This window comes from Montipora capricornis, unplaced genomic scaffold (assembly GCF_036669925.1).
Source record: "Montipora capricornis isolate CH-2021 unplaced genomic scaffold, ASM3666992v2 scaffold_361, whole genome shotgun sequence".
Lineage (NCBI taxonomy): Eukaryota > Metazoa > Cnidaria > Anthozoa > Scleractinia > Acroporidae > Montipora > Montipora capricornis.
In genome coordinates, this window is record NW_027180094.1 from 20,001 (window position 1) to 46,577 (window position 26,577).

Here is a 26,577-nt window from a genome sequence, read left to right on the forward strand (position 1 = left end):
AAAGAATAATTCGGCTGTTTCTAATGTGGATGGCTTCAATAAACCTCCTCTCGCTCTGCTACCATGTCGCGATGGGCGAGTGAGGACCACATTCACACAAACATAAACTCAACATGGCGGATTTTATTCTCAACATGCCTCTCCGTTTCTTTGCACGTGTTTTCAGGAATCCCGCAGGGAATCCCGTGTTACTTAAATCTCGCGGAGTAACGCTTCTCCGTGACATACGGTGTTTCAAATCGAAAGGAACAAAATGGTCAAATAGGACTCCTTTGCTCCTGTGCTGATATTGACTCAGAGCCACTTAAAAAGAAGAATTTAGAATAAGAAAATTTTCATGCTTCTTGACAAGCAGCAATGTGTGATTTTGTGTATTAACAATATACATGGAAAAATTCCTCCATTCCAATTGGTTAGCAGTTTTGCACTGCAAAAGAAGGTAACAAACCAAGTATTCTGATTGGTCAGTGATCAATTGAAAGGAACTCACAGATAACCAATCAAATGCAAGCCCTGTTACACTGTATTTCATTCATAACCCATGATCGACCTGCATTATTATAATAAGTTATAATTTTCATGTATAATTATAATTATTAATAAGTAATCACAATGATTTTTCTTGCGTAATTTGGATTAAATAAGCAGTTGTAAATGTTTGCAAAGACTACATGTATGTGTACAAATTGCACTCCCCCTTTATTTGGTCTTTGAGAAAAGTCGCTCCTCAAAATCATGTGATTATACCTGAATAAAGCAATTTGCTGTCTCTTTATACCAACATGTCATATCAGGATCTTTTGTTTGTTTGTTTCCGCTGATGTTGTAGTCAATGATTGTTCATGTATTATGGCAATTGAGGTTATAATGCAAAAGCTCATTATCTGTGATGTACCACATTACAAGTTGTGAACTTGTGAACCTGAAGGAAACGCAAAAGATAATAATTAATACGGTGAACAAGAAAGCCAAAACAGGAAATCAAATAGTCTAAGAATAATTGTGATAACAAGTGGATGGTTGTGGGTGGTGGACAAAACAGTCACTAGTACGTACTGCATGAACCCCAGTCCATGGACTACCCAGACAGACTACCCAAATGGACTATCCTAAAATGGACTAACTCTTAAAAATACCATTTTGAAATGAGTACTGCTGAAAGAACTGAATTGATTATTAATTTATTCTTGAATTGCACATATACCTTCATTGTTTATCTTCGTCCACACGGCCACATGCAACTAAATCCAGGAATTGCACCAGTTTCACTTCACTTAGCTGAAGTAATCTGCCATCACAACAATTAATTATTATACAAAGCTTTAAAGTGGGTGCTTAGACTTATTATACTGTTGATCAACACCGTTTAAAATGGGTCTTTAGGCTTAAGTAAGAACTATTTACGATGCTGTTTACATATAGACCAACAGTACTCATTTGAAATAGTATTTTTAGGGTAGTCTATTTGGGTAGTCCGCTGGGGTTGTCCATGGACTGGGGGTCAGTGTTTTGTCCACCACCATAGTTGTGATTCATGTCTGAATTACATTGTGCTTGCCTGAAGAGATACAGAGTTGAAAAAGGCTGATTTGGCTTTTCATGTCAAATGTAAACAACCTTTGCAAATTGTAGTTTGAATTAATAAAACAAAGGACTGGATTGAACCATGTGTTCTTCGTGTTTCTTAAAAGGTCAACCCATGCAAATGAGCAGAATGAATCATCCTCGAGTTCCTGTCCCGCCGGTAAGAAATAATTTAAAAAGACAAAAGTGGCTCTTTTTGGTGATGGTCTTGAGATGAGTAGAGTAGTACAGTACATTGTACATTGTATATCAACAAAGGCAAAACAACTTTTCATAGGCTTAAAGCTGAGGGTTGTCATGATGTTTCCATGAAGCTGGTTACACAATGAAAATTATAATCAAGTAAAGCCATAATCCTCACAGTTATGAGTTCACACAATTTTAGCGATTGTGTAGAGAAGCCTGAAAAATCAGAACCTTGCGATGCCGGTGCGATGCTCTAACCAACTGAGCTATGAAGCCACTGATGTTGAGAGCTGGTCACTTGTGGGGTCTGATGTTCCCATGATGAATGAATCAGCCAAGGAAATGATATGAAGTGAATCATATTTTGAACTGCGATATAAAATTAAGTGAAGCTATGATCCTTGCAGTTATGAATGCAATTAAGGACGGTGCCTACTAATTCAAAGGTATATTTGTGTGGTTTACTGAATATGCGGGAAAAGCAGATCTTAACAAGTGTTATTGAAATCCAAAACGAAAATTGGGTGCAACCATGCATTTTTGGAAGATAATTTAAAATCAACAATATTTGTAAAAAGCTTAAAAATACAAAGCATTGTATGGCATTCTTTTCCAAATTGAAGCTTAATTATCTCTGCAAAATGCGTGGTTACCCCCAATTTTCTTTTTGGTTACCGAGATCAGTTGCTAAGTTCTACTTTCTTCGCGTAGTTTTGAACTGCGCAAAAATATCCCTGTATTAATAAGCACCAGCCATAGGAAATCCGAGTATGTTGAGATGCGCAGAACATATGTGCAATAACAATAGTAGGCAGCGTCCTTAATCAAATCAATATACAGTCAACTCTCTCGTAAGCGGACACCCTCGGGAATTGAAAAACGTGTCCGTTAGTAGAGCTGTCCGCTTACGAGAATTATTCCCGTAAGCGGACACCAAAGAAAAATAGGGTGGATGTCCGCTTACGGGAGAGTTAATTAGCGGGTGTTAATTGTGTTTTATTGCGTAGACAAAAATAGCAACTGAAGATATAAAGCGAAACTCTTTATTGATGTCAAATGTTCAAACTCGAAAAAATATATATGCAGTATTTCTTCTACATTTAACAAACCGTTCAACGGGACTTATTGCTGCCGTCCATATATGTAACTCTGGTGCTTCTTAAAAACATAACTCTTCTAACAAAACGTTCAACGGGACTTATTGCTGCCGTCCATATATGTAACTCTGATGCTTCTTAAAAACATAACTCTTCTAACAAAACATTCAACGGGACTTGTTGTTGCCGTCTATAAATGTAACTTTGGTGCTTCTTAAAAACATAACTCTTCTTATAAAACGTTCAACGGGACTTATTGCTGTCGTCCAAAAGGTATATCGTGACCAGAGAAGGTTTGCTTGGTCCTATGACAGTTAGGAGAAATACTCTGTTAAAGGTCATATTTTTGTTGATTTATTGCAAATTAAAGACAAATTTCATTGCCAAGAGTCAATTACGTACATGGTGTGTCCGCTTACGAGAGAGCGTAAACAAAAGAAAAATCCAATTTTCATTTTCAAAAGTGTCCGCGTCCGCATACGAGAGAGTGTCCATTTACGGGAATGTGTAAATAGAAAGTTTGACTGGGAGGTAAAAACGGGGATTTAAAAAGCCGTCCGTAAGTAGAGCTGTCCGCTTACGAGAGTGTCCGTTAGCGGAGAGTTGACTGTATTATCATTTCCTACAATGAAAGTAGCAGGCTATTTTAAACTGATGTTATTGGAGACATACACTATAATAGTTATTGAGTTACTGAAGTGGCCTCCATTGATGATTCAAATCAATCTTCTTGCATTGGACACAGTCAAATCTGTAAGTATTATTCTTAGGAGGGAAAGGGGCCTAGTGCTTCCAGTGTTTTAGTATTATTCTTACATGTAGGAGGGAAAGGGGCTCAGTGCTTGCAGTGTTTTGGTATTATTCTTAGGAGGGAAAGGGGCTCAGTGCTTGCAGTGTTTTAGTATTTATATTCTTAGGAGGGAAAGGGGCTCAGTGCTTCCAGTGTTTTAGTATTATTCTTAGGAGGGAAAGGGGCTCAGTGCTTCCAGTGTTTTAGTATTATTCTTAGGAGGGAATAAATAGCTAGAACTAAACACTGTGCAAGCAAGTTGGAAAAATTGAATGCATAAATACTGCGTTTATGTAAATAGAATTATAAGATCTCGAAGAGTGGGAGCGCCATGCTCCTACAAAACAAGCTTGTAGATCTGTAATGAAAAAGTAGTCCACTCCTCTCTCTCTCTCTCTCTCTCTCTCTCTCTCTCTCTCTCTCTCTCTCTCTCTCTCTCTCTCTCTCTCTCTCTCTCTCTCTATATATATATATATATATATATATATAAATGTTTTTCTACTCAATATAGTTTCATATGGACTTAAATATAGGTCTGTTTCGTAGACCAACAAGGAGTTGGACCACTCATTAGTTAAATTCCATGTACACTGTAGCATCGCTGGGGTTTATATACATCAGTAGCGTGATCGTTACAAGATTCAAACTTGAAAAACAATAGTAAAAAAGCATTTGTAAATTTATGATTGGTTGTTGAGGATGCGATTGAACCTAAGGAGAAAATTTTGCTTGTGCCTGCAAGTCGATACGAGTTCATTACGTTTGTTGAGCGTCAAATTCACCCCACCACAGCAGTCACCAAAATCCACCACTCACAAGAGAAAGAGGCAAAGAAACATAATTTGGTTCAACCCACCATTTAGTAAAAATGTTCAAACCGACATAGGAAGAGAATTTCGAAATTTGATCCAGAGGTGCTTCCCACCGAACCATAAATTAAGAAAACTGTTTAACAAAAACAATCTTAAGCTAAGTTATAGTTGTTCGCCAAACATAAAACAGATCATCGATGGACACAACAAAACCATCCTAAGCCAGAACATACCACCTCCACAACAAACACCCACCAAACTCTGCAACTGCAGAGTACCAGACAAATGCCCTTTGAAAGGACAATGCTTAGTCAAGGAAGTAGTGTATCAAGCCACCATCACGACCGCCGAAAGCACAGAGACGTACGTCGGCCTCACCGCCACTGAGTTCAAGACGAGATGGCGAAACCACCAAATGTCATTCAAAAACGAAAGCAAAAAGAATGACACCGAACTGAGCAAACATCTATGGCAGCTAAAAGATCAAAAGAAAGACTTCGCAATCTCCTGGAAAATTCTAGCCAAGGCCAAATCTTATAGCAACCTTACTAAACGATGTAATCTATGTAGTACCGAGAAATTCTATATTCTATATAAACCGGACATGGCAACGCTCAACAAACGTAATGAACTCGTATCGACTTGCAGGCACAAGCGAAATTTTCTCCTTAGGTTCAATCGCATCCTCAACAACCAATCATAAATTTACAAATGGTTTTTTACTATTGTTTTTCAAGTTTGAATCTTGTAACGATCACGCTACTGATGTATATAAACCCCAGCGATGCTACAGTGTACATGGAATTTAACTGATGAGTGGTCCAACTCCTTGTTGGTCTACGAAACAGACCTGTATTAAAGTCCATATGAAACTATATTGAGTAGAAAAACATTGTTATTACCGCTCCATTATTGTTGAGCACTATTCTGGATTTATCAGTGTTAACTCACCTGAAGTTATATATATATATATTTATTGTTCAACTTGATATCATCAAATTATTATTATTATTTATTTATTTATATATTGTCTAAAAATTATCTGATTCACAAAATTGTTGCACACAGAAATTTGTACACTGTACTGTATGTGTGTATTGGTAGTTATGTTTTTTTTCCTCCTAGCTAATGTGTCTGTCTTTAAAGCTAAAAGAGTGGCTCAAAGAACATCTATGGCCAAAAAGATCTATTTACGTTATACACTTAATTTATGGTCCAGAGGGAACAGTTTTGTTTCCCAGAGAGTCCTCATTTTTCCCGAGATGAACTCGAGGGAAACATCAGGATTCTAGGGAAAACAAAACAAACTACAGTAGTTTCCCGAGGGACCATACATTAAGTGCTTTGTTATATATTTAGACTTTTCCTGCAACAATCGCAGCAAAACTTCTGGAGTGGGCAACAACTGCAGAATTGTATCCCGGTCTGGATACATTTGAATTTGATCATGGCCATGTGACCAAGAATCAACCAATCACAGTGTTTGTTTTGTTGAGCGAAAGTCTCGGTATATAACAATGTAGTCTTATTATAATATTAATACAGTTGTTTCCTTTCCTTAGAACTATGGTGGGATGCGGCCCCCTCCTAACAGCTCAGTAGCACCTGGGGTTAACATGCCAATGTAAGTCTTGCGTTAGTACAGTAAGTAGTCAAATTCATGTGCACAGCTTACCCAAGCTTTTGAGACTTGATAATGCAGGTGCACTGCTGTGGTTTGGCAGACACTTAAATGTCATGCAATTACAACAAAGAATTTTCTTCCTTCCACTTTACAGTGTGGACACTATAACTATGAATGGTTGAGACTTTTTCGCATTTTTCCCCAACACTGACCAATCAGAAATGTCCTGGAAAACAATAACTTTGACATTCTTTTGCGACATCCAATCATAAAGCTGGCTTAAATTCTAAGCAAGTCATGAACTACGGACCAGCCAATTCCGAGACTAAGAACGATTTCTTGGCCAGAATTTCTTTTTCGTAATTGATCGAATTGGAACGCATAATAGAAGGCTTCCACCAACACTGCCCAGTTATGTATCAAAGTCAACACACCTTCATCGAAAATTATCTGCACCTGCCATCTTCTTTTCAAGAAAGAAAGTTTCCCACCATAAAAGTCAAGATTTGAGTGTGTGAGCTATCAAGGGTTTTAGTTGCCAGGGGTAAACGTGAAATGTGTGGCAAAAAAAGTCTACATACATCGCCTTATCAAGTTATTGCTCTTGATGTTTGAGTTGCAGGAAAACAAAATGTGCTGAAGTTCTATTTGGTTATTGGCAAATGCCAACACTTTTCATCTCATCAAATGAACAAACAAGTCCATTAGTTACCTCGTACCTTGTGTGCCGTCAAAGATGAAATGACAGGATCAATAAATAAATTTTATTAATTTCAATGTAATAAATTATGTTGATATACAGTATTGCATTCTGTAGTTGCCCAGGTGGAAATCTTATTAAGATCTTACCAAGATTCTTAATAAGTTTCTTATTAAGATCTTGCCAAGATTCTTAATTAAGATTCTTACAAGATCTTGTACGATTCTTGTTAAGATCTTACAAGATCTTGCAAGATTCTTACAAGATCTTGTAAGATTCTTAACAAGATTCTTACAAGATGTTGTAAGAATCTTGCAAGAATCTTATAAGATCTTAGTCAAGATCTTAGATAAGATCTTGTAAGAATCTTGGAAGAATTGTGTAAGATCTTAGTCAAGATCTTAGATAAGATCTTGCAAGAATCTTGTAAGAGTCTTATAAGATCTTAGACAAGGATCTTGTAAGAATCTTGTACAATCTTAAACAAGATCTTGTGAGAATCTTGTAAGATTTTACCCAAGATCTTATCTAAGATCTTGTAAGGTGTTGAAGTATCTTGGCTAACATCTTCCAAGATCTTGTTCCAGAATCTTACAAGATTACCAATGATAAACTTACAAATATAGGGGTTTTATTCGGGTACAACAAAGCATTGTATTTTTGGAGTTGTTTTGTTTTATTTTGTTTAACATAATCTGCACTCCAGTACTAAACTGCAGAAAGAACCAAATATTGTATATGTAACTTTTTACAAAAAGATCCAAATCTTGCACTGGCTTCTTATTATTAAATTCGTAAAAAATCTAGCAATATTTTTACAAATCAAACACTGCTGCTTTCCTGGTGTCATTATTGCAAATTACAGTCAATTCCAATAACTTGAACCCCTGTTCACAAAAAGTAATCACTTTCATTTCCCTTGAGGTAATTGCTAGTCTTTACTCAAAATAATTATTTTCCCCTTTAATGTTACCTTACAAAGTGATGCTGACCTATAATTATTATTCTTTTGTGTACTTTATTGAAAAGCTTAACAATTCCAACAGAAAAGAAATAACCATATGACTATTGTTAAGTCTCAAAATTAATTCATAACCAAAATTGTCATCGAGCTAAAGCACTAAGTTGCCATGAAAAGTCAAGTTAATACATGGGTGCACAAAGATTGCTGTGCGTCTGTCAAATGTGTAACAATATTACTTTCCAGACTTGTTGAAACTACAGTACTGAACCTGAAAATCAAACCACTATTGCACTGACAATACATTTGTTGAACTTTTTCTTTAAAAAAAAAATCAGTTTCAAACAAATAATTGACAGTCTGTCTTCATTTAGTTATAACTCTATTGTCTTAAACTATGGGATTGCTACATATTTGGTACATTGTAGTACTCCATGCATAGATACCCCATATGATCTAGTATAGGAATGATATGGCTCAGCCCCATACCAATACCACATGATCTCTGACCCCTCACTTTGGGAATGCTACATACTTGGCAGCACTCCATCCAATTCCCACATTATCCAGGCACACTGGTACATGGTATGGGAATGCTATGGGGATTTGGTAACGTCCCTTACAATTCCCATATCATGCTGGCCTATAATAATGATATGGCAATAAATGAAATGGTAAACTTCCATGCATACAATCTCCACATTATTGTCTAGGTACATGTATGCTGCATCTGGTATGGGAATGCAATGACTTTTCACACAATTCCCATCCTGTCCCATATATTCAGTGAACAGCTGTGATTCTTCCTAGTGTTGGACTACAATCAGTCAATTCACTGGTCAGTTTTCTGAAGTAATAAGGTCCTTTAATCAACATACAAACAAGTAGCACAGTTTCACATTCAGCTTCAATGGGTATTAATTAATTTATGTACAGATCATTACATTTCAGCAACTGCAAAAACTAAAAATATATAATATATATATATCCTGCTCCTGTAAAATAATATTCCAGCAAATCAGACATGTGGTGGAAACTACAAAAAATCCATTACAGTCAAGCTATTAACAGTAACAGTTACTACCATAGCTCACAGGCAAAAAATAGAATACAGAGTTCAAAGCAGTACCTAAACATTTAATTCATGTCAAGATCTTTGGATTGGGTTCTTGTTTTAAAATTAAATATGAAAAAAGCTGTTAAACATTTCAGATAAACCACAGAACTATAACAAGTCTGCAAAGAGAGATCCTTAAATACATCAAACCATAACTGGTGGAGGAGACAGAATTGGTTGCTAAGCATTTTTGTCTGCTGTGAAGGACCTTTCCTTGCTGTCCCATGAAAGATTTTTTTCAGGACATGTGTCTTTCTGCTCTTTCATGGCAACTTAAAAAAAATACAGCATATACAGTATTATTATACTTCAATGATACATGTAGTAATTCCTCTAAATTACTGATTATTTCTATTACAACTAAATTGTGTAATGGTAAACTCATAAATTTGGATCCCTTTACTTACAAACGTCAATAATAGCTTTGTCAGGCATTTTCTGCATTTACATGTATTACAATAGTTGAAGTGACAGCATTTAGCATTTCTACGAGAAGGAATCATTTGTCAATCGTATACATATAACTTGCGGTATGAGCACTTGTTTTCCAAATCATTTGCTTCACCATTTGCTCTAAAACTTCATTATTCTTCATTACAGGTTTACGAATTTTTTTTACAGGGCTATAGCATTTAAGCCAAATCGACTATCCTTGCTTCACAAATTGACTCGAAGATGTGAATTCTAAATGCAGGTAAACCGTTCCTCATTTTCAAGACAATAAGGCATCAAATCAAGCGTTATTCGCTTAAAGTTAACGCTTACCTTTTTACTTGTGTTGTTGTAAGCATTTCTTTGCCTGGATCAGGATTTAAAGAGTAAAGAGTAAAATTGTTTAAGCAAAGTACATATATTACGAGTAGTGAATTAACTCGAAAAATATCGCATTCACACAGGCATGCTTTGAATAAGACCAAACCTTGTTATACATGTATTGAAGGTTGAAGTTAAAGCTCATTTTTTCAAGGCACCAGATGAAATCAAATCCTAAAATTGCACTTAAAATACTTTGATTATTGTCTCACGGGCACATTCAGTACTATTGTACAAAATTCTCAAGAATCTCAACTCGCTCAAGTGACCCTCAAATTGAATCATTGAGTGGAATTCTTAAAGGTTCCCATAAAATGCTAGTCCACATTGCCTTTAGCTAGTTTAATTCCCAAAAATTAGGCCTGGAAATCCGGAAAAGCCCGGCAAAGCCTGGCTTAAAAATCTTGGAAGGCCGGGAAGGCCAGGCTTTTTGGCCAAACAGTGTGACAGTTTAAATTGCTTTAAAACATGAAAGTTTAAGTACTACAGATGTACAGGTGTACTTTAGCATGATAGAATGAGAAGGACTTAAAATAATCATTTACATAGCTCTTTTATCAGAGACTGTACATCTAAGAATAATCATGCAAATGTTTAGTCTCAGGTGTCAAATATAATGTTCATGTTCAAGTGTGAGATATAATATAATGTTTACGTCGCTACATTAAAGATTAAACCAAAACATCATTGTATTTTGCAAGACATCATCAAGGCCATTTTATTAAAGATTGTTACTTCAAAGACACTTCAATTGAGCCCACAGAGTTTGGTTAAGGTCACTGGTCACTATGAAATTGCAGTCAATGTCTGTAATCTTGAAGACTTAAACATTTTTGGCCTGGAAATTCAAAAAAGCCTGGTCAAGCCTGGCTTGAATCTTAAGGCCTGGAAGGCCAGGCTTTTTTGACCAGGGTTGCCGAGAAAGCTCGGCCTTGGAAGTAACAAGGCCGGGAAGGCCAAGCTTTGGTGGCCAAAGTTGCTGAGAAAGCTTGGCTGTGGCCATGTTTGCCGGGCTTTACCAGGCCGCATTTTCCCAGTAAGACTGGCCAAAAACCCGGAAAGCCTGGCCTGGCCAACCTTTGCCAGGCTAGCCTGGTTTTTGGCCGGGCTCCTGATGCAAGGGAAGTTTGTTGTAAGTTGTGATCTTTGTTCTCAAACAAAGACTTTGCCAGAATATTAAATTATTTTAGTATCACACAGTCAGTCAAAAGACCAAGATCTACAAAAACTAGTATACACAACAAGTGGTTTGTCAAAACAGTTTATTGCACAATCAGAAATGGAGATAACTGAAGTAATTTTTACTAAAAAAGCTTTTCACAAAACACTTGTATGAAATTCCATTTTAAAACGTTCAGTAGACTGTTGGTGTCTTATAATATTAGCCGTTGAACGATCGTGTTTTTATTCGAAGAATCACAAATGCCTTTTAGAGCTTTCCGCCTTTGGAAAACGAAAATTTCCAGTGTGTATTTCATATTTGTGCTTGTGAGTATCTTCAACATTTAGAGTTGGACAAATCCTTTTTTATTTCAACTGGAATTGCTTACATTCGTTTTGAAGTCTTTTGTCATTCATTTGAAGTCTTTTACGTGGCTTTTGTCCACTGCGTTCGTTATGCCCAAGACAATAATTATTATTATGTTAAATTTGAATAAATTACTTAGCTGGAACTTGGCTCAAAATCTTTGACCCGTGTATAAGTCTAAGGCGATTTTTGGAGCTTCTTTTGAGGCTACACGGGTAAATACGGTGCTTCTGTCATATTGTCTTCAAATGTATCTTGCAAAGTTGCTGAAATTCTCTCTCGCCTTGTTGCTCATTCCACAAACTTCAAGAAAAGATCTTACAGCAATATTATAGGTAAAAAAGTGTGTCAAGTTTTACTTAATATATTCTCATTATTTGCCAGCTGCACCTCTAATTCTTCAACTATAGTTTTGATCAGGAAGAATGCAGCTCACTGCTGTATGGTGGCTCATCAATTTCAGCCAAAAACTTCAAGGTTTGAAGCAAAAACACAACCTGTATTCCCGAGCAGTGCATAGTGTACTTAAGCTTATTAAGTCATGCCTTCCATAAGAAAACAAGTGCCCTTCATCAGCATGCCTTATTTGAAAAAAAACTCTAGCATGTAGGATTTCATTTCAAAAAGCATGTCAGCTGTTTCAGTTGTCAGTATCCTGTCGAGGATGAAATTTGCCTGTCAGTGAATGACCAGTGTGCAAGGCCTGCAATGCAAGCTAAGCCTTTTTGGCTCCCTCTCTCCCCAGTCTTCCCAGTCGTTTTCTTCCCGAATTCTTTCCCTGTTCCCTCCCCTTGGCTGACCATAGGTCTGTTATGATCAGCTATTGTGAAAACACCCAGTAAAGCCCCCCTGCGAGGTGCTTCTAAAAATAGAAAGATATGGGACAGGGTTGACTCAGAGGGTTAATGTGGAAGATGGAGGCTCCGGGTAATGGGCTCTTGACAACATGCTAAATGAGATCTTCTAGGATGTGTACTAAGGTCTTATAAGATCTTCACCAAGATCTTTACTTAAATCTTTTTAAGATCTTTTTCAAGATCTTATTTAAGATTCTTAGTAGATCTTGAAAGATCTTTGCTAAGATCTTGTAAGATTTTTACTAAGATCTTATGTAAGATGTTTGCAAGATCTTGTAAGATTTTTACTAAGATCTTGTAAGATTCTTACTACATCTTGTAGGATCTTTGCTAAGATCTTGTAAGATTTTTACTAAGATCATATGTAAGATGTTTGCTAGATCTTGTAAGATTTTTACTAAGATCTTGTAAGATTTTTATTAAGATCTTGTAAGATCTTTTTCAGTAAGATCATGTAAGGTAGTCCTAAGATCTTGTTAAGATCTGGTAAGATTCTTTTAAGATCTTACAAGATCGAAAACATCAGCAACCTTAAATTTTTTTGTCAAAATTTGTTAAGCAAATGTATTAAGATCTTATTAAGATCAAAGATCTTAAACAAGATCTTATTAAGATTTTCATCTTAATGCCCATCTTACAAGATTCTTACAAGATCTTGTAAGATCTTACAAGATCTTAATAAGATTTCCACCTGGGGTAGCTGAAATAATTACAAGGCTTTTGTTATTCAGTTAGGGTTGTCTAAGGGGGAGACTATTGCATCCTTAATAGAACCTTTTAGGCTTTTAACTTCACAAAATGCTGCAAAATCTTGAAGGAAATGTACTATCAATAAATATTGTTGTTGTTCTTGTTGAAATGGTACTGTGTATACATGTAGTTAAGAACCCCAACTGGCAAAGGGTAACTTGGGAGGTATTTGCGAAGCATGGTGTTGTTGAATCCAATCTTTAGTACAACTGCCAGTCTCAACTCATGATCAAGAGGTTGACTGTTTCATCTTTATTTTCAGCCTCCTGGGGGTGTAACAGGTGTACCTGGGGCACAACCCTTACTACCAAGCACCATGGACCCAACAAGACAGCCTGGAAGTTACCAAGGTGAGCAATGTCTGTCCTTCTTGACCCTTATTTATATTAAGGACGGTGCCTACGTACTATTGTTATTGCACAATAATCCATATGTTCTGCACATCTTGAGATACTCTGATTTCCTATCGCCGATGCTTACTATTGCAGGGATATTTTTGCGCGGTTTAAAACTATCCGGAGAAAGTGGATCTTAGTAAGTACTCTTGGTATCCAAAAAGAAAATTGGGGGTAACCATGCATTTTTGAGAGATAATTAGGTTTCAATTTGAGAAAGAACGCCATACATTGCTTTGTATTTTAAAGCTTTTTACAAATATTATTCAGCAATTATCTTTGAAAATGCGTGGTTACCCCCAATTTTCTTTTTGAATTTCAACAACTCTTGTTAAGATCTGCATTTCCTGCATAATCACACACCGGGGCAAAAAATATCTTTAATTAGTAGGCACCGTCCTTAATAGAGATTTATGGTTTAAATAACAAGTGACCTTTTAGGCACCAGCACCCAGGCTCATCTTGTTGATGAGTTTACGATACAGTGTATGTTTTATTGCATTTTTTTATAGTTAAAATAATATTAATTTTTACATTTATATTGTAGTTAAAGCGTTGCGTCAGCAGGATTTAGAAACGCAAAACAAATTAGGAAAATTCTTACCAATTTCTAAAATTGTTTTGTCTTTTATCCTGGTGCTGTTTTTCTTGACGCAAAGTTTTGTCTTGGTGCAAAAGCAGACAATCAGCTGTTTTGAGATTTGAATTACTAACGGTTGATTTCACTTCCTACCGGTAAGTATCTGTTTACAACTGAGGATGCGTTTCTGTCACCGGTATTCTCCGGTCTACATTGTATGAAAATTAATGGAACTTAAAATGCTTGGAAAATTAATGGTTCCTTGAAAAATTGAATTTCATGTGCTTTCTGTTTAATTTCTTTTTAAGACTTGGAGACTTTCCACACCAACTGCTGGAAATAAGGCAGTTTCATCCAAATTGTAGTGATTTACGGACGATTCACAATTTCACCGAAATCACTTTCATCCCTTGTCTATTTTTTGTTAGTGACCATTAGTGACAAGCCCACAGTCATTACTGTATGCGGCTTTTGTTTCGCGGATAGGATATAACACGGTCGTTTGTATGTGGTTTGATCACATACGGTGTTTCAAATCAACAGGAACAAAATGGTCAAATAGGACTCCTTTGCTCCTTTGCTGATATTGACTCAGAGCCACTTAAAAAGAAGAATTTAGAATAAGAAAATTTTCACGCTTTTTGACAAGCAGCAATGTGTGATTTTGTGTATTAACAATATACATGGAAAAATTCTTCCATTCCAATTGGTTAGCAGTTTTGCACTGCAAAAGGAGGTAACAAACCAAGTATTCTGATTGGTCAGTGATCAATTGAAAGAAACTCACAGATAACCAATCAAATGCAAGCCCTGTTACACTGTACTTCGTTCATAACCCATGATAGACCTGCATTATAATGATAAGTTATAATTTTCATGTATAATTATAATTATTAATAAGTAATCACAATGATTTTTCTTGTGTAATTTGGATTAAATAAGCAGTTGTAAATGTTTGCAAAGACTTCATGTACAAATTGCACTCCCCCTTTATTTGTTCTTTATGTTGAATATACAGTATGGCATTCTGTAGTTGTCTTTACAGCTGATATCCCTTCAAAAGCACTGGAAATTGTAGCCATTTAAGTTTGTTTCTTTGTTAATGGGGGAAGCAGAGAAAAACGTAACTTTACCAGCTTGTAAACAGGCGATGATTGACTCTCAGAAATACCACTCTGGTTTCTCTGCCGGTTTAGTCACCATTTTACTGCTGTTTTCAGTCAAGAAAGCTTTAACAGACTCATAATAACATTATTAAAACTTCTCTTGTTACAGTGCGACGAGCCTTACCATGGCCACCCGACAAAGTTTTTTACAAATTGTCCACCAATCAGGATGCGTAAATTTGATTGGCAGTGACGCCTCCTTGAACACCATTGCCTGGGTTTTTGAGTTGACGTATTATTTTATACGTAATTTTCAAATGTGAAAATTTGTTGGGTGGCCAGGGTAAGGCACGTTGCACTGGAAGTCCATTTTCGAATTTTTGTTGCTACACAATAATATTTATTGACATACAGTAGTGTTTGTGAAACAGATCTTAAGAAAACAACCAACATTTCTTCCAAATTTTCACATTCTTGTGTCTTTGGTAGTGTCCAGCCTGTCTAAATCAGCTTTTCTCCTCTTATCAGCATTGATTTCTTTCCAGTTGTGCATATCATGTGCTAAGCAGCCTTGCATGTTTGTGATATGAATATTTAATGAATACTAACAATACTTGCGCAAGACAGTGTACATTACGTACCCCGCACTGGATACACGTAATTTCTCCCAAGTTTGGTGATAAAAACACTCGATGAAAATTTTAATGTTTTGGTCGGAGTTGTCCCATTCAGTGCCATTTAACCTGGCAGCGGTCGTGCAGACTACACAAAAATTATCTTTTCGCACCAAAAATTGAGGCTCTAGTGATTCAAATCCCTGCAAGTGGAAACAAGTCAACTTGTTGCTTGCTGTTGTGACACTCGCACAACTTCATCACTCGACTCAAAGAAGTTGACCATGGGCAATTTAAGTCTAAATTATACTTGGTAACCGTAATTAGAGAATTTTTGAACCTTGTTTCAGTCAATTGAATTTTTTAGAACTGAAAACAATTTAAAGCCAATCAGTTTGAAAAGGGATGCAACCTACTATAATTTGCAATGCAAGAAATGTATTTACTGCTGAACTTAAAGTGCATGTAAAATGTTTCTGTTCCTTTTGTAAACCATTCCATCCAAAGCAAACATGTCACCATGTTTTGCAGAATTTCGCTTTTTCTGTGCCTTGCAAGTCTCATAAACTTGGCAGAATTCAGTAATTTGGACCCATGACTGTTATGTGAGAGGCATGGGTCCATTCTCGATTCTACATCCCAAACTGCTTTGCATTCTGTTTTTGAAGAAATTTTGCATCGCAAAGCAGTTTGTGAGGTAAAATCAAGAATGGACCCATGACCTTTGGTTTTGATAACATCGTGCATCTTGACAGGCCGATAAAAAGCAAAATTTTGAGTTACAGTAAGTATGGTATTAAAAAACATGTTTGCTTTTGATATTAATTTTGAGTTTATTTCCCTGGTGAAAATCTTCAAAGGATCTTTAAGGATCTTCAAAGATCGTCATAAAGATCTTCAAGGATCCTAATAAAGATCTTAGAAAAGATCCTCAAAATTCCTTGCAAAGATCCTCAAGGATCTCGGCCAAGATCCTTAAAGATCCTCAAGGATCTTGCCAAGATCCTTGAGGATCCTCAAGAATCTTGCCAAAGATCCTTGAGGATCTTTAAGGATCTTCAAGGATTTTAAAAGATCTTTTGAGGATCTTGTTAAGATCTTTGTGGATCTTTCCTGAATGTTACCAAGGAATTTAAAAAAAATCCTCAAGGATCTTTATTATTTTAAAAGATCCTTTGAGGATCTTGTTAAGATCTTTGTAGATCTTTATGAATCTTACCAAAGATCTGTAAGGATCTTCAATAATCTTACCAAAGATCTTCAAAGATCCTAATCTATCCTTGAGAATCTTGTCAAGATCTTTGTGAATATTTTGTGTATATTCAGTATTCTTACCAATGATCTTCAAGGATGTTTGTGGCTCCATTAAAGAACCAAGATTACTGCCAATTATGGCTTTGATTCACCTCACGGTTAAGATAAGTGCCAGGATGTCATATGGAAAATCTGAAACATGCTAATTTAAAGTGAATTTGGAAATGGCCAATTCCTATTAACTACCGTGAACAACAACAACAACAACAACAATATGGCACAAACATCATTTAAACTTTCTTTATTTGCATAGATGTGTTTATCATTGTCAAAATCATAAAAAAATGGAGATTAAGGATACAATAATGTAGGGCTGGAAACAAAAACCTAGTAAGTGACAATTTTTGGTCAATTTTTAGTTTTTCACAAAACTAGCCTAAATAGACCTTTTTCTGTTGTACATTTTGTTTTCCCAATACAAATCATGTGATAATACTCAGGAGGATTAGTCCTTGTTTTGCTCATTAAAAAGAGTGCATGCAAGCATGAATATGTCTGCCTCATCATCAATCCAATTTTGATCGGGGTTTATCCCCGTAAACGGGGCTGGCTGGATTTACATACAAAAGAAAAAAGAAAGGACCAATTAACCTCCTGAGTATTATGACATAATCTGTATTGGGAAAACAAAATGTACAAGCAAAAACGGTCTATTTTGCAAGTTGACTGGAAATGAACTTACATTGCCCTGGTATTGTTTTTATCTGATTTGAGCTTTTTTTTCGAGAAATAAACTATGCAAAAATACTATTGGCTTCGCATTTGCAAGCAACGGAATCAGCAAAGCAACACCTACCTTTCATTGTTTGATTAAAATTTAATAGCACAAGCTTTATGCAACTGTATGCGTCGGTAGCTCATCCGAATGATGCGCACAGCGAAGTACACAGCAGCTTGGTGGTTTGAGCCACCGCTCAGACTTATTATTTTTCTTTTGTTTGCACAGAGATGTTTCTCTCGTTTTTCTTTTCTTGATTTTCTCTGTGATTTTATCGATCTTTGTTAAATTTAAGTTACATGAGACATGCACAAAAAATTAAATAAATAACTCTGATCAGTGGCTCAAACCACCGACCTGTCGTGTACTTTGCTGTGCATATCATTCAGTTGAGCTATCGACACACAGTTATATTAGTTTATAAATGCCATTAAATGTTAATGGAACAATGAAAGATAAGTGCCGCTTCTCTGATTCCATTGTTTTCAAACATGAAGCCAATGGTATTTTTGCATAGCTTATTTCTTGAAAATAAAGCTCAAATTGCATAAAAAATTACCAGAGCAATGTTCTTAAGTTCATTTCCAGTCAACCTGCAAAATTTGGGCTAGTTTTGAGCACTAAAAGTTGGCCAAACATTGTCACTTACTACGTTTTTGCTTCCAGCCCTTCTATTACAGCAGTTGCCACCCCACACTAATTATTATTTTTTTCCCTCCATTGTGAACAAGTCATGTAAGTCATAATTATTTAATACTACAGTGACAATATTTGCTTGATAAAGGTACGGTAAAAACCTGAATAAATTATACAGTGTAAGAACCAAGTTTTTCCAAGCTACAGTCTGTAGGCTAAGGCTAGGCTACAGACTGTACTCAGGTTCTTAGAATAAAATAATGAGGTTTTGTCATTGGTGGGTATGGCCTATTTTGGGCCATTTCTGAAGTTTGTACAAAGCTTTGCATGATAAACAGAACAAAACTAAAGCAACATTAAAACAATGGTACTATGTTGCTGCTGGGAAAACATGGTACTGGTAGAGCTTGTTATATTAAATTTGTGTATTCAGTGTTTGACTAAATTTCTCAAAATAAGAATCCATTTCAAAATTGTGGGCTAAAATAGGACTGTCTTAGCCAAAAACGTTCTTACTTGTAAAAGTTCTTTTATGTGGGTTCCTGTTTTATTTCTGTACACCATCATTGCCATCACTGTAGTTGTTGCATAATAATACCTAACATAAGCTTAGCTTACAGGATTAGAGTAACTACAACATTTTTTTCGCTTTGTACCTAAGCTTGGTTTCCTCTGGACAATGCGATTTAAAGATACATAGTATTATATTGTCTTTTTCCAACCTCTTCAGAAATTCAAGGCAGTGACAACTTGACTACAATGCTATAAAAAGTGCTCATTGCAGTGGTTTAATGGTGACTTGAGTACAACAGCAATGGAGTCTACAACAAAAGAAGCATATATATATTTTTTTAAATCTGGGTTCTCATTGCTTACATAAGAGAATATTGTGGACTTTGGTCACCAGTTACAGACCACTTATCATGAAATTTCATGCACCATATCCCAGAAGAAATCTCTGTACCCAATGGAAGTGTCAACATTTGCCTGTTTATATAGGAACACTCAGATCAGATCAGACTCAATGTAACTAAATCAAGCGTTCTTTTGCGTTTTAAACCGGGATAATTAAATTCGATGTGAATGTCCATTTCGTTGGCTTCGCTTTTTGTCGGTTATTTTTCTGAAGGATTATGAAAACCTTTCACTACAAGCTTCGTTATTTGTAAACAGAAAGACACTTCACAAAACGTTACGACGCCCGCACTTTGTATTAAGCTTATAAATTATAGAACATTACTTGCACTTTGATTTATAGGGCAAAAGCCCATGGAATTAGCATCAAAATTGTTTTATCCAACGCTTACCTCTTTAGGTGAGTTATTATCAGCAATTCCTTCCAGTGGACAAGCATTTTACATTGTAAAAGAACTAAAATATGATAAGGACTTGCAGTAAACGGAAAATCGAAATAACCGCCATCGATCTGTGGCTGGTGTGAGCCCGCAATTTTTGGTGCTGGCCTACTGCTGACCAGAGCGGCTCAAATCCAAGATGGCTGATCTTCAATGATGTTCGAGGGGATCGTTTAAGGGTTTTTCCCGCTGGTTCAAGAACAAACGCCATACTGAAAAGTGAAGGAAGTCATTCGAAGGTCATCAAGTGAAGCTTGCTTTGAGAAGGTTTAAGTTTTAGTAATCTCAGTGAAGTGAGACAGAACATGCGTCACCCATTGCTCCCACTTCACTTCCGTTTCCAAGTTTTGGACGATGGTTTTCTTCAAATTATAACTGGGATAGATGAGCTGACGGTCAGGTTACAATGTTTTCAGACTGGACATGCAACTTAATGTTAACTTCATTTTAAGTTAGTGCATGTAAATAAGTAAACGATCTCTTATAGAACAAACAATTGGTTTATTTGTATTTGATGCATTTTTTGGCTAGACAATGAAGTAATGATCCTTGTATAAACAAGAGCAATAGCACTTTCTTCAGTGATGTTTTGCGTTCCGGTTCTTGTCACTTAACCCATTGTCATTTAATAAAATTTTAAAATGATTCTTTTGTCAGAATATATTGATAAAATCTAATAAGGTATCGTGTAACATAACACAATTGGGTTTTTGTTTCACTGATTTTTCTATTTATTGGTATAAATGAACTCCTTTACTCCTTTAGATTATTTCTCATTTTCGACAGTCACAACCTTTAATAATCCTAAAAAGATCCTAATTCTTGAGACAAAAAAGGTACAGGACATTATTTAATTGCCGGAGGCATCAACAGGTTCTCCCTAAAGCTTTTGAAGACTCCCAAAAAAGATCCTTTAAAAAAAATCCCAAAAAGATCTTTAAGATGAATCCCTTTAAAATCCTAATGGTGTTCAAGAACCCCCTTTAAAGATGCAATGGTAACTAATTTATTGCAATTACTGAGTTCCCCCAAACATCTGTCTTAGACCTATATAGGATCTTTATAAAGATCCTTTGAGGATCAATCAAAGGATCTCCTTAGGATCTATGAAAGATCCTCAAGGAATTCTTGAAGACCTTAACGGGATTTCTATCAGGATCCTTTTAAGATCCTTGGAAGATCCTCAAAGAATTCTTGAGGATCTGTAAGGATCCTTACCAAGATTTTGAAACTTACTCTCACTAGGATCTTTGTAAGATCCTCACAGGATCCTCACTGGCTCTTTGGGGATCTTTACAACTCCTAATTGCAATTGAAGATCTTTAAAGAACTTTCAAAGATCCTTCAAGGATCCTTGAAAGATCCTCATCTTCAAAGATCTTTTGCAGGTCCTTGAGGATCTTTAAGGATCCTTGAAGATCTTCAAGGATCCTCTGAGGTTTTTCACCAGGGTTGTACTTTAAAATTTGTTTTACCTTCACAGGCCAGGCAGTAGACCTTGGAATCCCACAACATCGGTAAGGAGTGAACTGTAACTGTCTCTGGGCACTGACTTTTAATCTTGACAAGGAAAAAAAATCCTGATATATATCACAAGAACATTCAATCAACATAAATATTGTGGATGATTTCAAATAACTGATTGAAATAAATGGCCATTTCTCAGCTTTTAAAATATTCTTCCAACTACCTTTGATGTAATTATAGTGCAGGTGATGATAAAAATGTTAGCCCCATCAAGTGAATGAAGAATTATATAATATAAGCTCAATAATACATGCATTTTGTTTGGTTATCACCCATGATCTACATTATTAGAGGACAGACGCATAGCTGGCGTCAGCATCAAGAACTTTTTAATTCTTTGTTAAAATTAATAAAACAAAGATAACAGTTTGCTTTGCATCCGTTCAGTGATAGATCACCGAAGACTTCAAAATCTGGTAAGAGCATCGGTGACAACTCAGCTATTGCCTCGTGTGCCACTTTTTTGTTGTTACCACATTGTAACGATCTATTACTGAACAGATGCAGGACAACATGAAATCTACATTGCATTATTTTGTTAAAGGTATCTAATTTTTAATATTAAAAACTGAATTATGGATATCAGATTTCCAGCATTTTCATTGGCTCGCCAGACACAGGCTATCAGTTCAGGCTATGTGACACTGTATACCTGTTGTGCCTAATATGGTCAAGGAACGTGTCTGCAATAAAGCGAGCTGAAAACATTTTTGTAGCTGTGACAAAAATGGCAGACAAAAGCCATTTTGGACTGGAATTGGCCGAGGCAGAAATTGATGCTTTAGTCGACAATACATGGAATAGTTGTTGATCCTCGTTGGTTAGCAATCGCTTCGTATCCAATGTGTCCTTGTAGAATAATTGTAGAATAATCCAGAGGAATCTTGATGCTAAGAAAAAAATCTGTCTGCTCCTTGGCAGGGCTTGAACCTACGACATTCCGATTACAAAAAAAATATATGCTATTCAATCATTTACCAGGGTAAATATTTCATCATCTTGACTTGAATTGTGAGCACTATTCCGGCAATATGAATCCTAGCGGTAAAGTGGGACAATTGCCACATGAACCTAGTTTGATGGCCTTGCTTCCTTGAGTCTCCTATAGCTCAGTGGTAAAACCTCTGAACTAGTCATCAGAAGGTCATAGGTTTGACTCGGCAAGGGAGCACTCCAATTTTTTTCCTGAACATTCTCATGTTACCACGTTCAAGGCTTGTTCTGACCACTGGTTGAATTTGTTCCTGGTAGTCCCTGGTTCAGCTTCTTGGCCTCACTTTAAATAGCCAACTGGTTTGCCTCCAGCCAGTTGGGATTCTTAACAGTTGTTGTTGATATTGTGTTCTGTCGTTTTCTTGATTGTTTCATTGGCTCTGGAAAGCCCTTATGGGAAGTGGTAAATTATGTATTCAGGGGTTTCAATAAGCACCGACGGCTGACCAAAAACGTCGGCTACTTCGCTCAGAGAAGTCGGCTATTTTTCCCTCTATATTGAATTAATTGAAGGATTCCTTCAAACCTAAAGTAAAATTCATTTTTGATGGACTTGAATGTACTTTATTAATACCTCAATTTCAAAATAAGTAATCAGATTTTTTACGTAATTCAATTACGTTCAGTTACTTCCGCAAACATATCAAGACGTTTTCTGCAAAACAGGTTGTTATTGAGTAATCGTTGCATCAAAACTTGTTTTCCACCAAAACAGTAAATGCTTCTTTTAGTTTCATTGGTTAAGCCTTTTTGTTCGCTCAGATTAAAATGACATATTCAATCGTTCGACTGAAATGATTTCTCATGTCGACCGAACAAAATTATTGCGGTTTGTCTAGACAAACAAAAATGTTTCAATTCACGCTTGAAAAAATCCTCAAAAAATGATGACATGAAATTGCCGAAACGTCATGCAACGTTTAAATCGTTAATTTTCCTTTTGAAATGATTTTCCAAATCTTTCTTCGCTGCTTCTTCGCGTAACTGCGCACTCAGTGTCGCTGTTGATAAGAAATCTTCCTTTAACTTTGTACTCAAATTGTCGCCCAGGACGCTGGAAATCGCATTTCAGAGCTTCCAGATTTCAAAATTTTCTGGGGGAGCATGCTCCCAGGTCCCCCTAGACGAAGTGACGGGCCCTTGCTTGGATGATGCAGTCGGCTACTAGCCTTAAACCAGCTGCCTACTTCAAATTTTATTGAAAACCCTGACGTTGTGACCAGTTGTCACCTGTTTCAGACCCAGCAAGTACTGGAAGTGAATCCATGTATGCAATGATGAAGTCTGTCCCTGGAGGAAGCATTCCGGCCGTAATAATTTTATTCTCTTTGCGTACATGTACATTAATATTATTTTATTTTCTATTGTTTTCCCAAGGATTGCCCCGATACCCACCCTTAGTCCTTTGTTTTCTGTCAGTGTGTTTGCCATACCGTCATGCAAGTTTTTGTTTTCTGTTGCAGTACATGGGAGGTGGTCCTGAACCCCCGCTACCTCTAGGAGCCTAGGAGGCTCCCCTAGTCATGAATGGTAAGAGAGAGTTTAAATAACAAATTATGTATTTATTAACTGGAACTGGCCCCCACTGAGGAGTAAAATTGTCTGGTGTTAGACAGAGTAAAATCTTTTAAGTGTCATTCTTAGGAATGAAAAGATAAGTCTGGTGCTTACTAATTCAAAGGTAGTTTTGCGTGGTTGTATGAATATGCGGGAAAAGCTGGTCTTAACAAGTGTTATAGAAATCTAAAAAGAAAATTGAGGGGAACCAGGCATTTAAATTCAAAGATAATTGATCAAGAATATTTGTTAAGAGCTTTAAAATACAAAGCACTGTATTGTGTTCCTTTCCAAATTGAAGCTTAATTATCTCTGAAAAATGCATGGTTACCCCCCAGTTTTTTTTTGGATACCAAGAGCACTTGCTAAGTTTGGCTTTCTCCGCATAGTTTTAAGGGGCACAAAAATATCCCTGCATTAGTGATACCAATAGGAAATCAGAGTATCTGGAAATGCACAGGACGTATGTGTAATAACAATAACGTGTAGGCACCATCCTTAAAAGAATGTTCCAAGGAATTAATCACTAGCTTACTGGCTTAACTATGCTCAGGCTAGGAATCTTGATGAAGTATTGTTACTTTTGTATAGTTCGACTTACAACCATATTTGGTAAATCATATGATCAAAACAGAGAATGCCTAAAAACTCAGCGAGTTAACTGTTCTTCACACATTTTTAACGCAACTGTATGAGAACATCCTGACACAAAATGGATTTTACAAATTATTTCTCAAAAAAATTATGATGTCACAAGGCCCTCCTTTGATACACTTTTCAAAATGTCAGTTCCATTTGTTTTTGTCCAATTAGAAATTCCATGCTACAGTTCATGAAAAATGATGGGATGGTTGCCATATGGTGAAAAAACTGCCTCTTCCTTTCGTTTCCTGGGAGCTTTTACCTGTTTTTCACTGAAACACATGGCACCTTCTGATTGAAGTGATGTCAGATTTCCATGATTGAAAAAGATTCTTCATAGAACCATCCATGCAACCTTTTTGTAGGGCTTTTTGACTAAAAACCTTCCTTAGCAACCATTGCCTTTCTGTAGTTAAGTGTCAACCCCCTTAAACATTCAGAAAACTCAATGTGGTGGAGGTTGATACAATCTGTTACTCTACTCAAACCATCTGCTTATTTAAAATTCTATTGAAACCCCTGGACTTTCAAATAATCAATGTGTTAACCCTTTCCTGCCCGAGGGGGGCCCCATTGACGAGGAAAGCTGTCTGGCATTATTTTAGACAGAGTGAAATCTAGAAATGCCACTCTTGGGTCAGCAAAGGGTTTAAATGGGGACATTTTTTGAGTGGACCTTGATGTTGTTGACCGTTTCCTGCCTGACCTGATTTGACTTTTACTGTGAAACAACCTGCACATTCATCCTTGTTTTATTTTCAAACAAGACGGAGAATTTTGAGGTACTTCTGTAATGATCAATCATTGATGATTGTAAAGTAACATTTTTGTTTCAGATTCAAACCCTGATATGGATGGCCTTCCTAAGTTATTTATATATACAGTAACTTTCTTGTCAATTTGCTGCTTCTGTTTTGTGCAAAAAATTGCATGTAGCTTCATTTCCTGTTATTTGCTCGTAAGTTTCTAAAAATGGCAGCTCCATTGCTTGGATCTCCTCTTTCTTGTTGTTGATGGCTTCATCTTCAGGTAAACTGCAGAATACCCGACCACTCTTTTGTTCTTGTACATAGCTCTCCGTAACGTAGAGCTCGTCTTCATGTTTATTGTGTTGTTGAAAGTTGGATTTTTATATCACTAAATGAAACGATTTAATTTGATTTTAAAGAAGACTGTCTTTAAGGAGGGAAGGGTTAATGAGCGAAATTTGATACATGTAACGTTTGATGTAACTGACGTGTACGTGTGCTTGTGTTGTCTGTAGGATAATCAGAATGATCACAATCCTGGTACCCCTGGGGAGGGTGATGGACAGTTTGGCAATTTACTGCCATTCTCACAAGATAATGTAAGTGCGAACTTTTCTGTTAATTTTAGGGTTAAAATTCTGGTCGATTATCAATTAAGATATTTGAAGCGGGGATCCGTAATCTAGAAGAAATCTAATGAAAAGGAAGATCGTTATCTTAGAGATCAAGAATTGTCCTCATCCCATATTATTCGAAAAAAAGTAAGAAATATCGTTATGTTAAACATATCAACTGTCCTCATCCGTTAAATCAGACCCGTAATAATTAGACGGGGAGCCACAAATGTGACCCGTATGCTCTAATGAAGTTGCCTACAAATTTAAAGGTATTTTTGTCCCGGTTTATGTTTATGCAGCAAATGTAGATCTTAAGAAGTTTTATTGAAATCCAAAAAGAAAATTTGGGCTAACCACGCATTTTTCAAAGATAATTGATGAATAATATTTGTAAAAAGCTTTAAATTACGAAGCAATGTATGTCTCTCAATAATGCAAGGCTACCCCCAATTTTCTTTTTGGATACTATTAAAGAGTACTTACTAAGATCTACTTTCTCCGGATAGTTTTAAACCGCGTAAAAATATCACTGTATTGGTAAGCATCATCGATAGGAAACCCGAATATCTCGAGATGCGCAGAACGTATGGGTAATAACAATAGTAGGCACCGTCCTTAATTGCATGAGGTAATCATTAAACCATGTGAACATTAGCACTAAAAACTGACACGGAGCACTGTGAAGCTGTTTTATTAAAAATGGCAGTTGGAACACATGTACAACCAGGTTTTAACCAAAACTTGTTTCGATAGAGCCTGTTCCTCCTAGAATTGAATATACCGGCGTACGTTTTTTTTCTGCGCGCACTTTTTTCAATCCATGTTTGTATTCACCTCATTAGTTAGTGAGATGGCCCTTCGGTTTATTACCATTGTCCAAGTGATCAGGGATGGATTTGTAAAGCTTTCTCAAAATCATTAATAATTCACCAACCAAGTCGACCAATCACAGGAT

The 26,577-nt window shown here is 36.4% G+C and overlaps 2 long non-coding RNA genes and 1 pseudogene across 2 annotated transcripts; 2 read left to right on the forward strand and 1 right to left on the reverse strand.

The window, feature by feature from the left end:
- Positions 1–21,433, forward strand: part of LOC138035374 (single-stranded DNA-binding protein 3-like) — a 41,001-nt pseudogene extending 19,568 nt beyond the window's left edge.
- On the reverse strand, positions 18,661–19,610 carry LOC138035372 (uncharacterized). Its single transcript, XR_011129572.1, has 2 exons — positions 19,490–19,610; positions 18,661–19,003 (listed from the first exon to the last, which is right to left on the reverse strand). It is a non-coding gene; the product is annotated as an uncharacterized lncRNA (long non-coding RNA).
- A 1,858-nt stretch (positions 21,434–23,291) lies between the features above and the next one.
- Positions 23,292–25,124, forward strand: LOC138035373 (uncharacterized). Its single transcript, XR_011129573.1, has 3 exons — positions 23,292–23,367; positions 23,521–23,587; positions 25,093–25,124. It is a non-coding gene; the product is annotated as an uncharacterized lncRNA (long non-coding RNA).
- Positions 25,125–26,577: the final 1,453 nt, after the last annotated feature.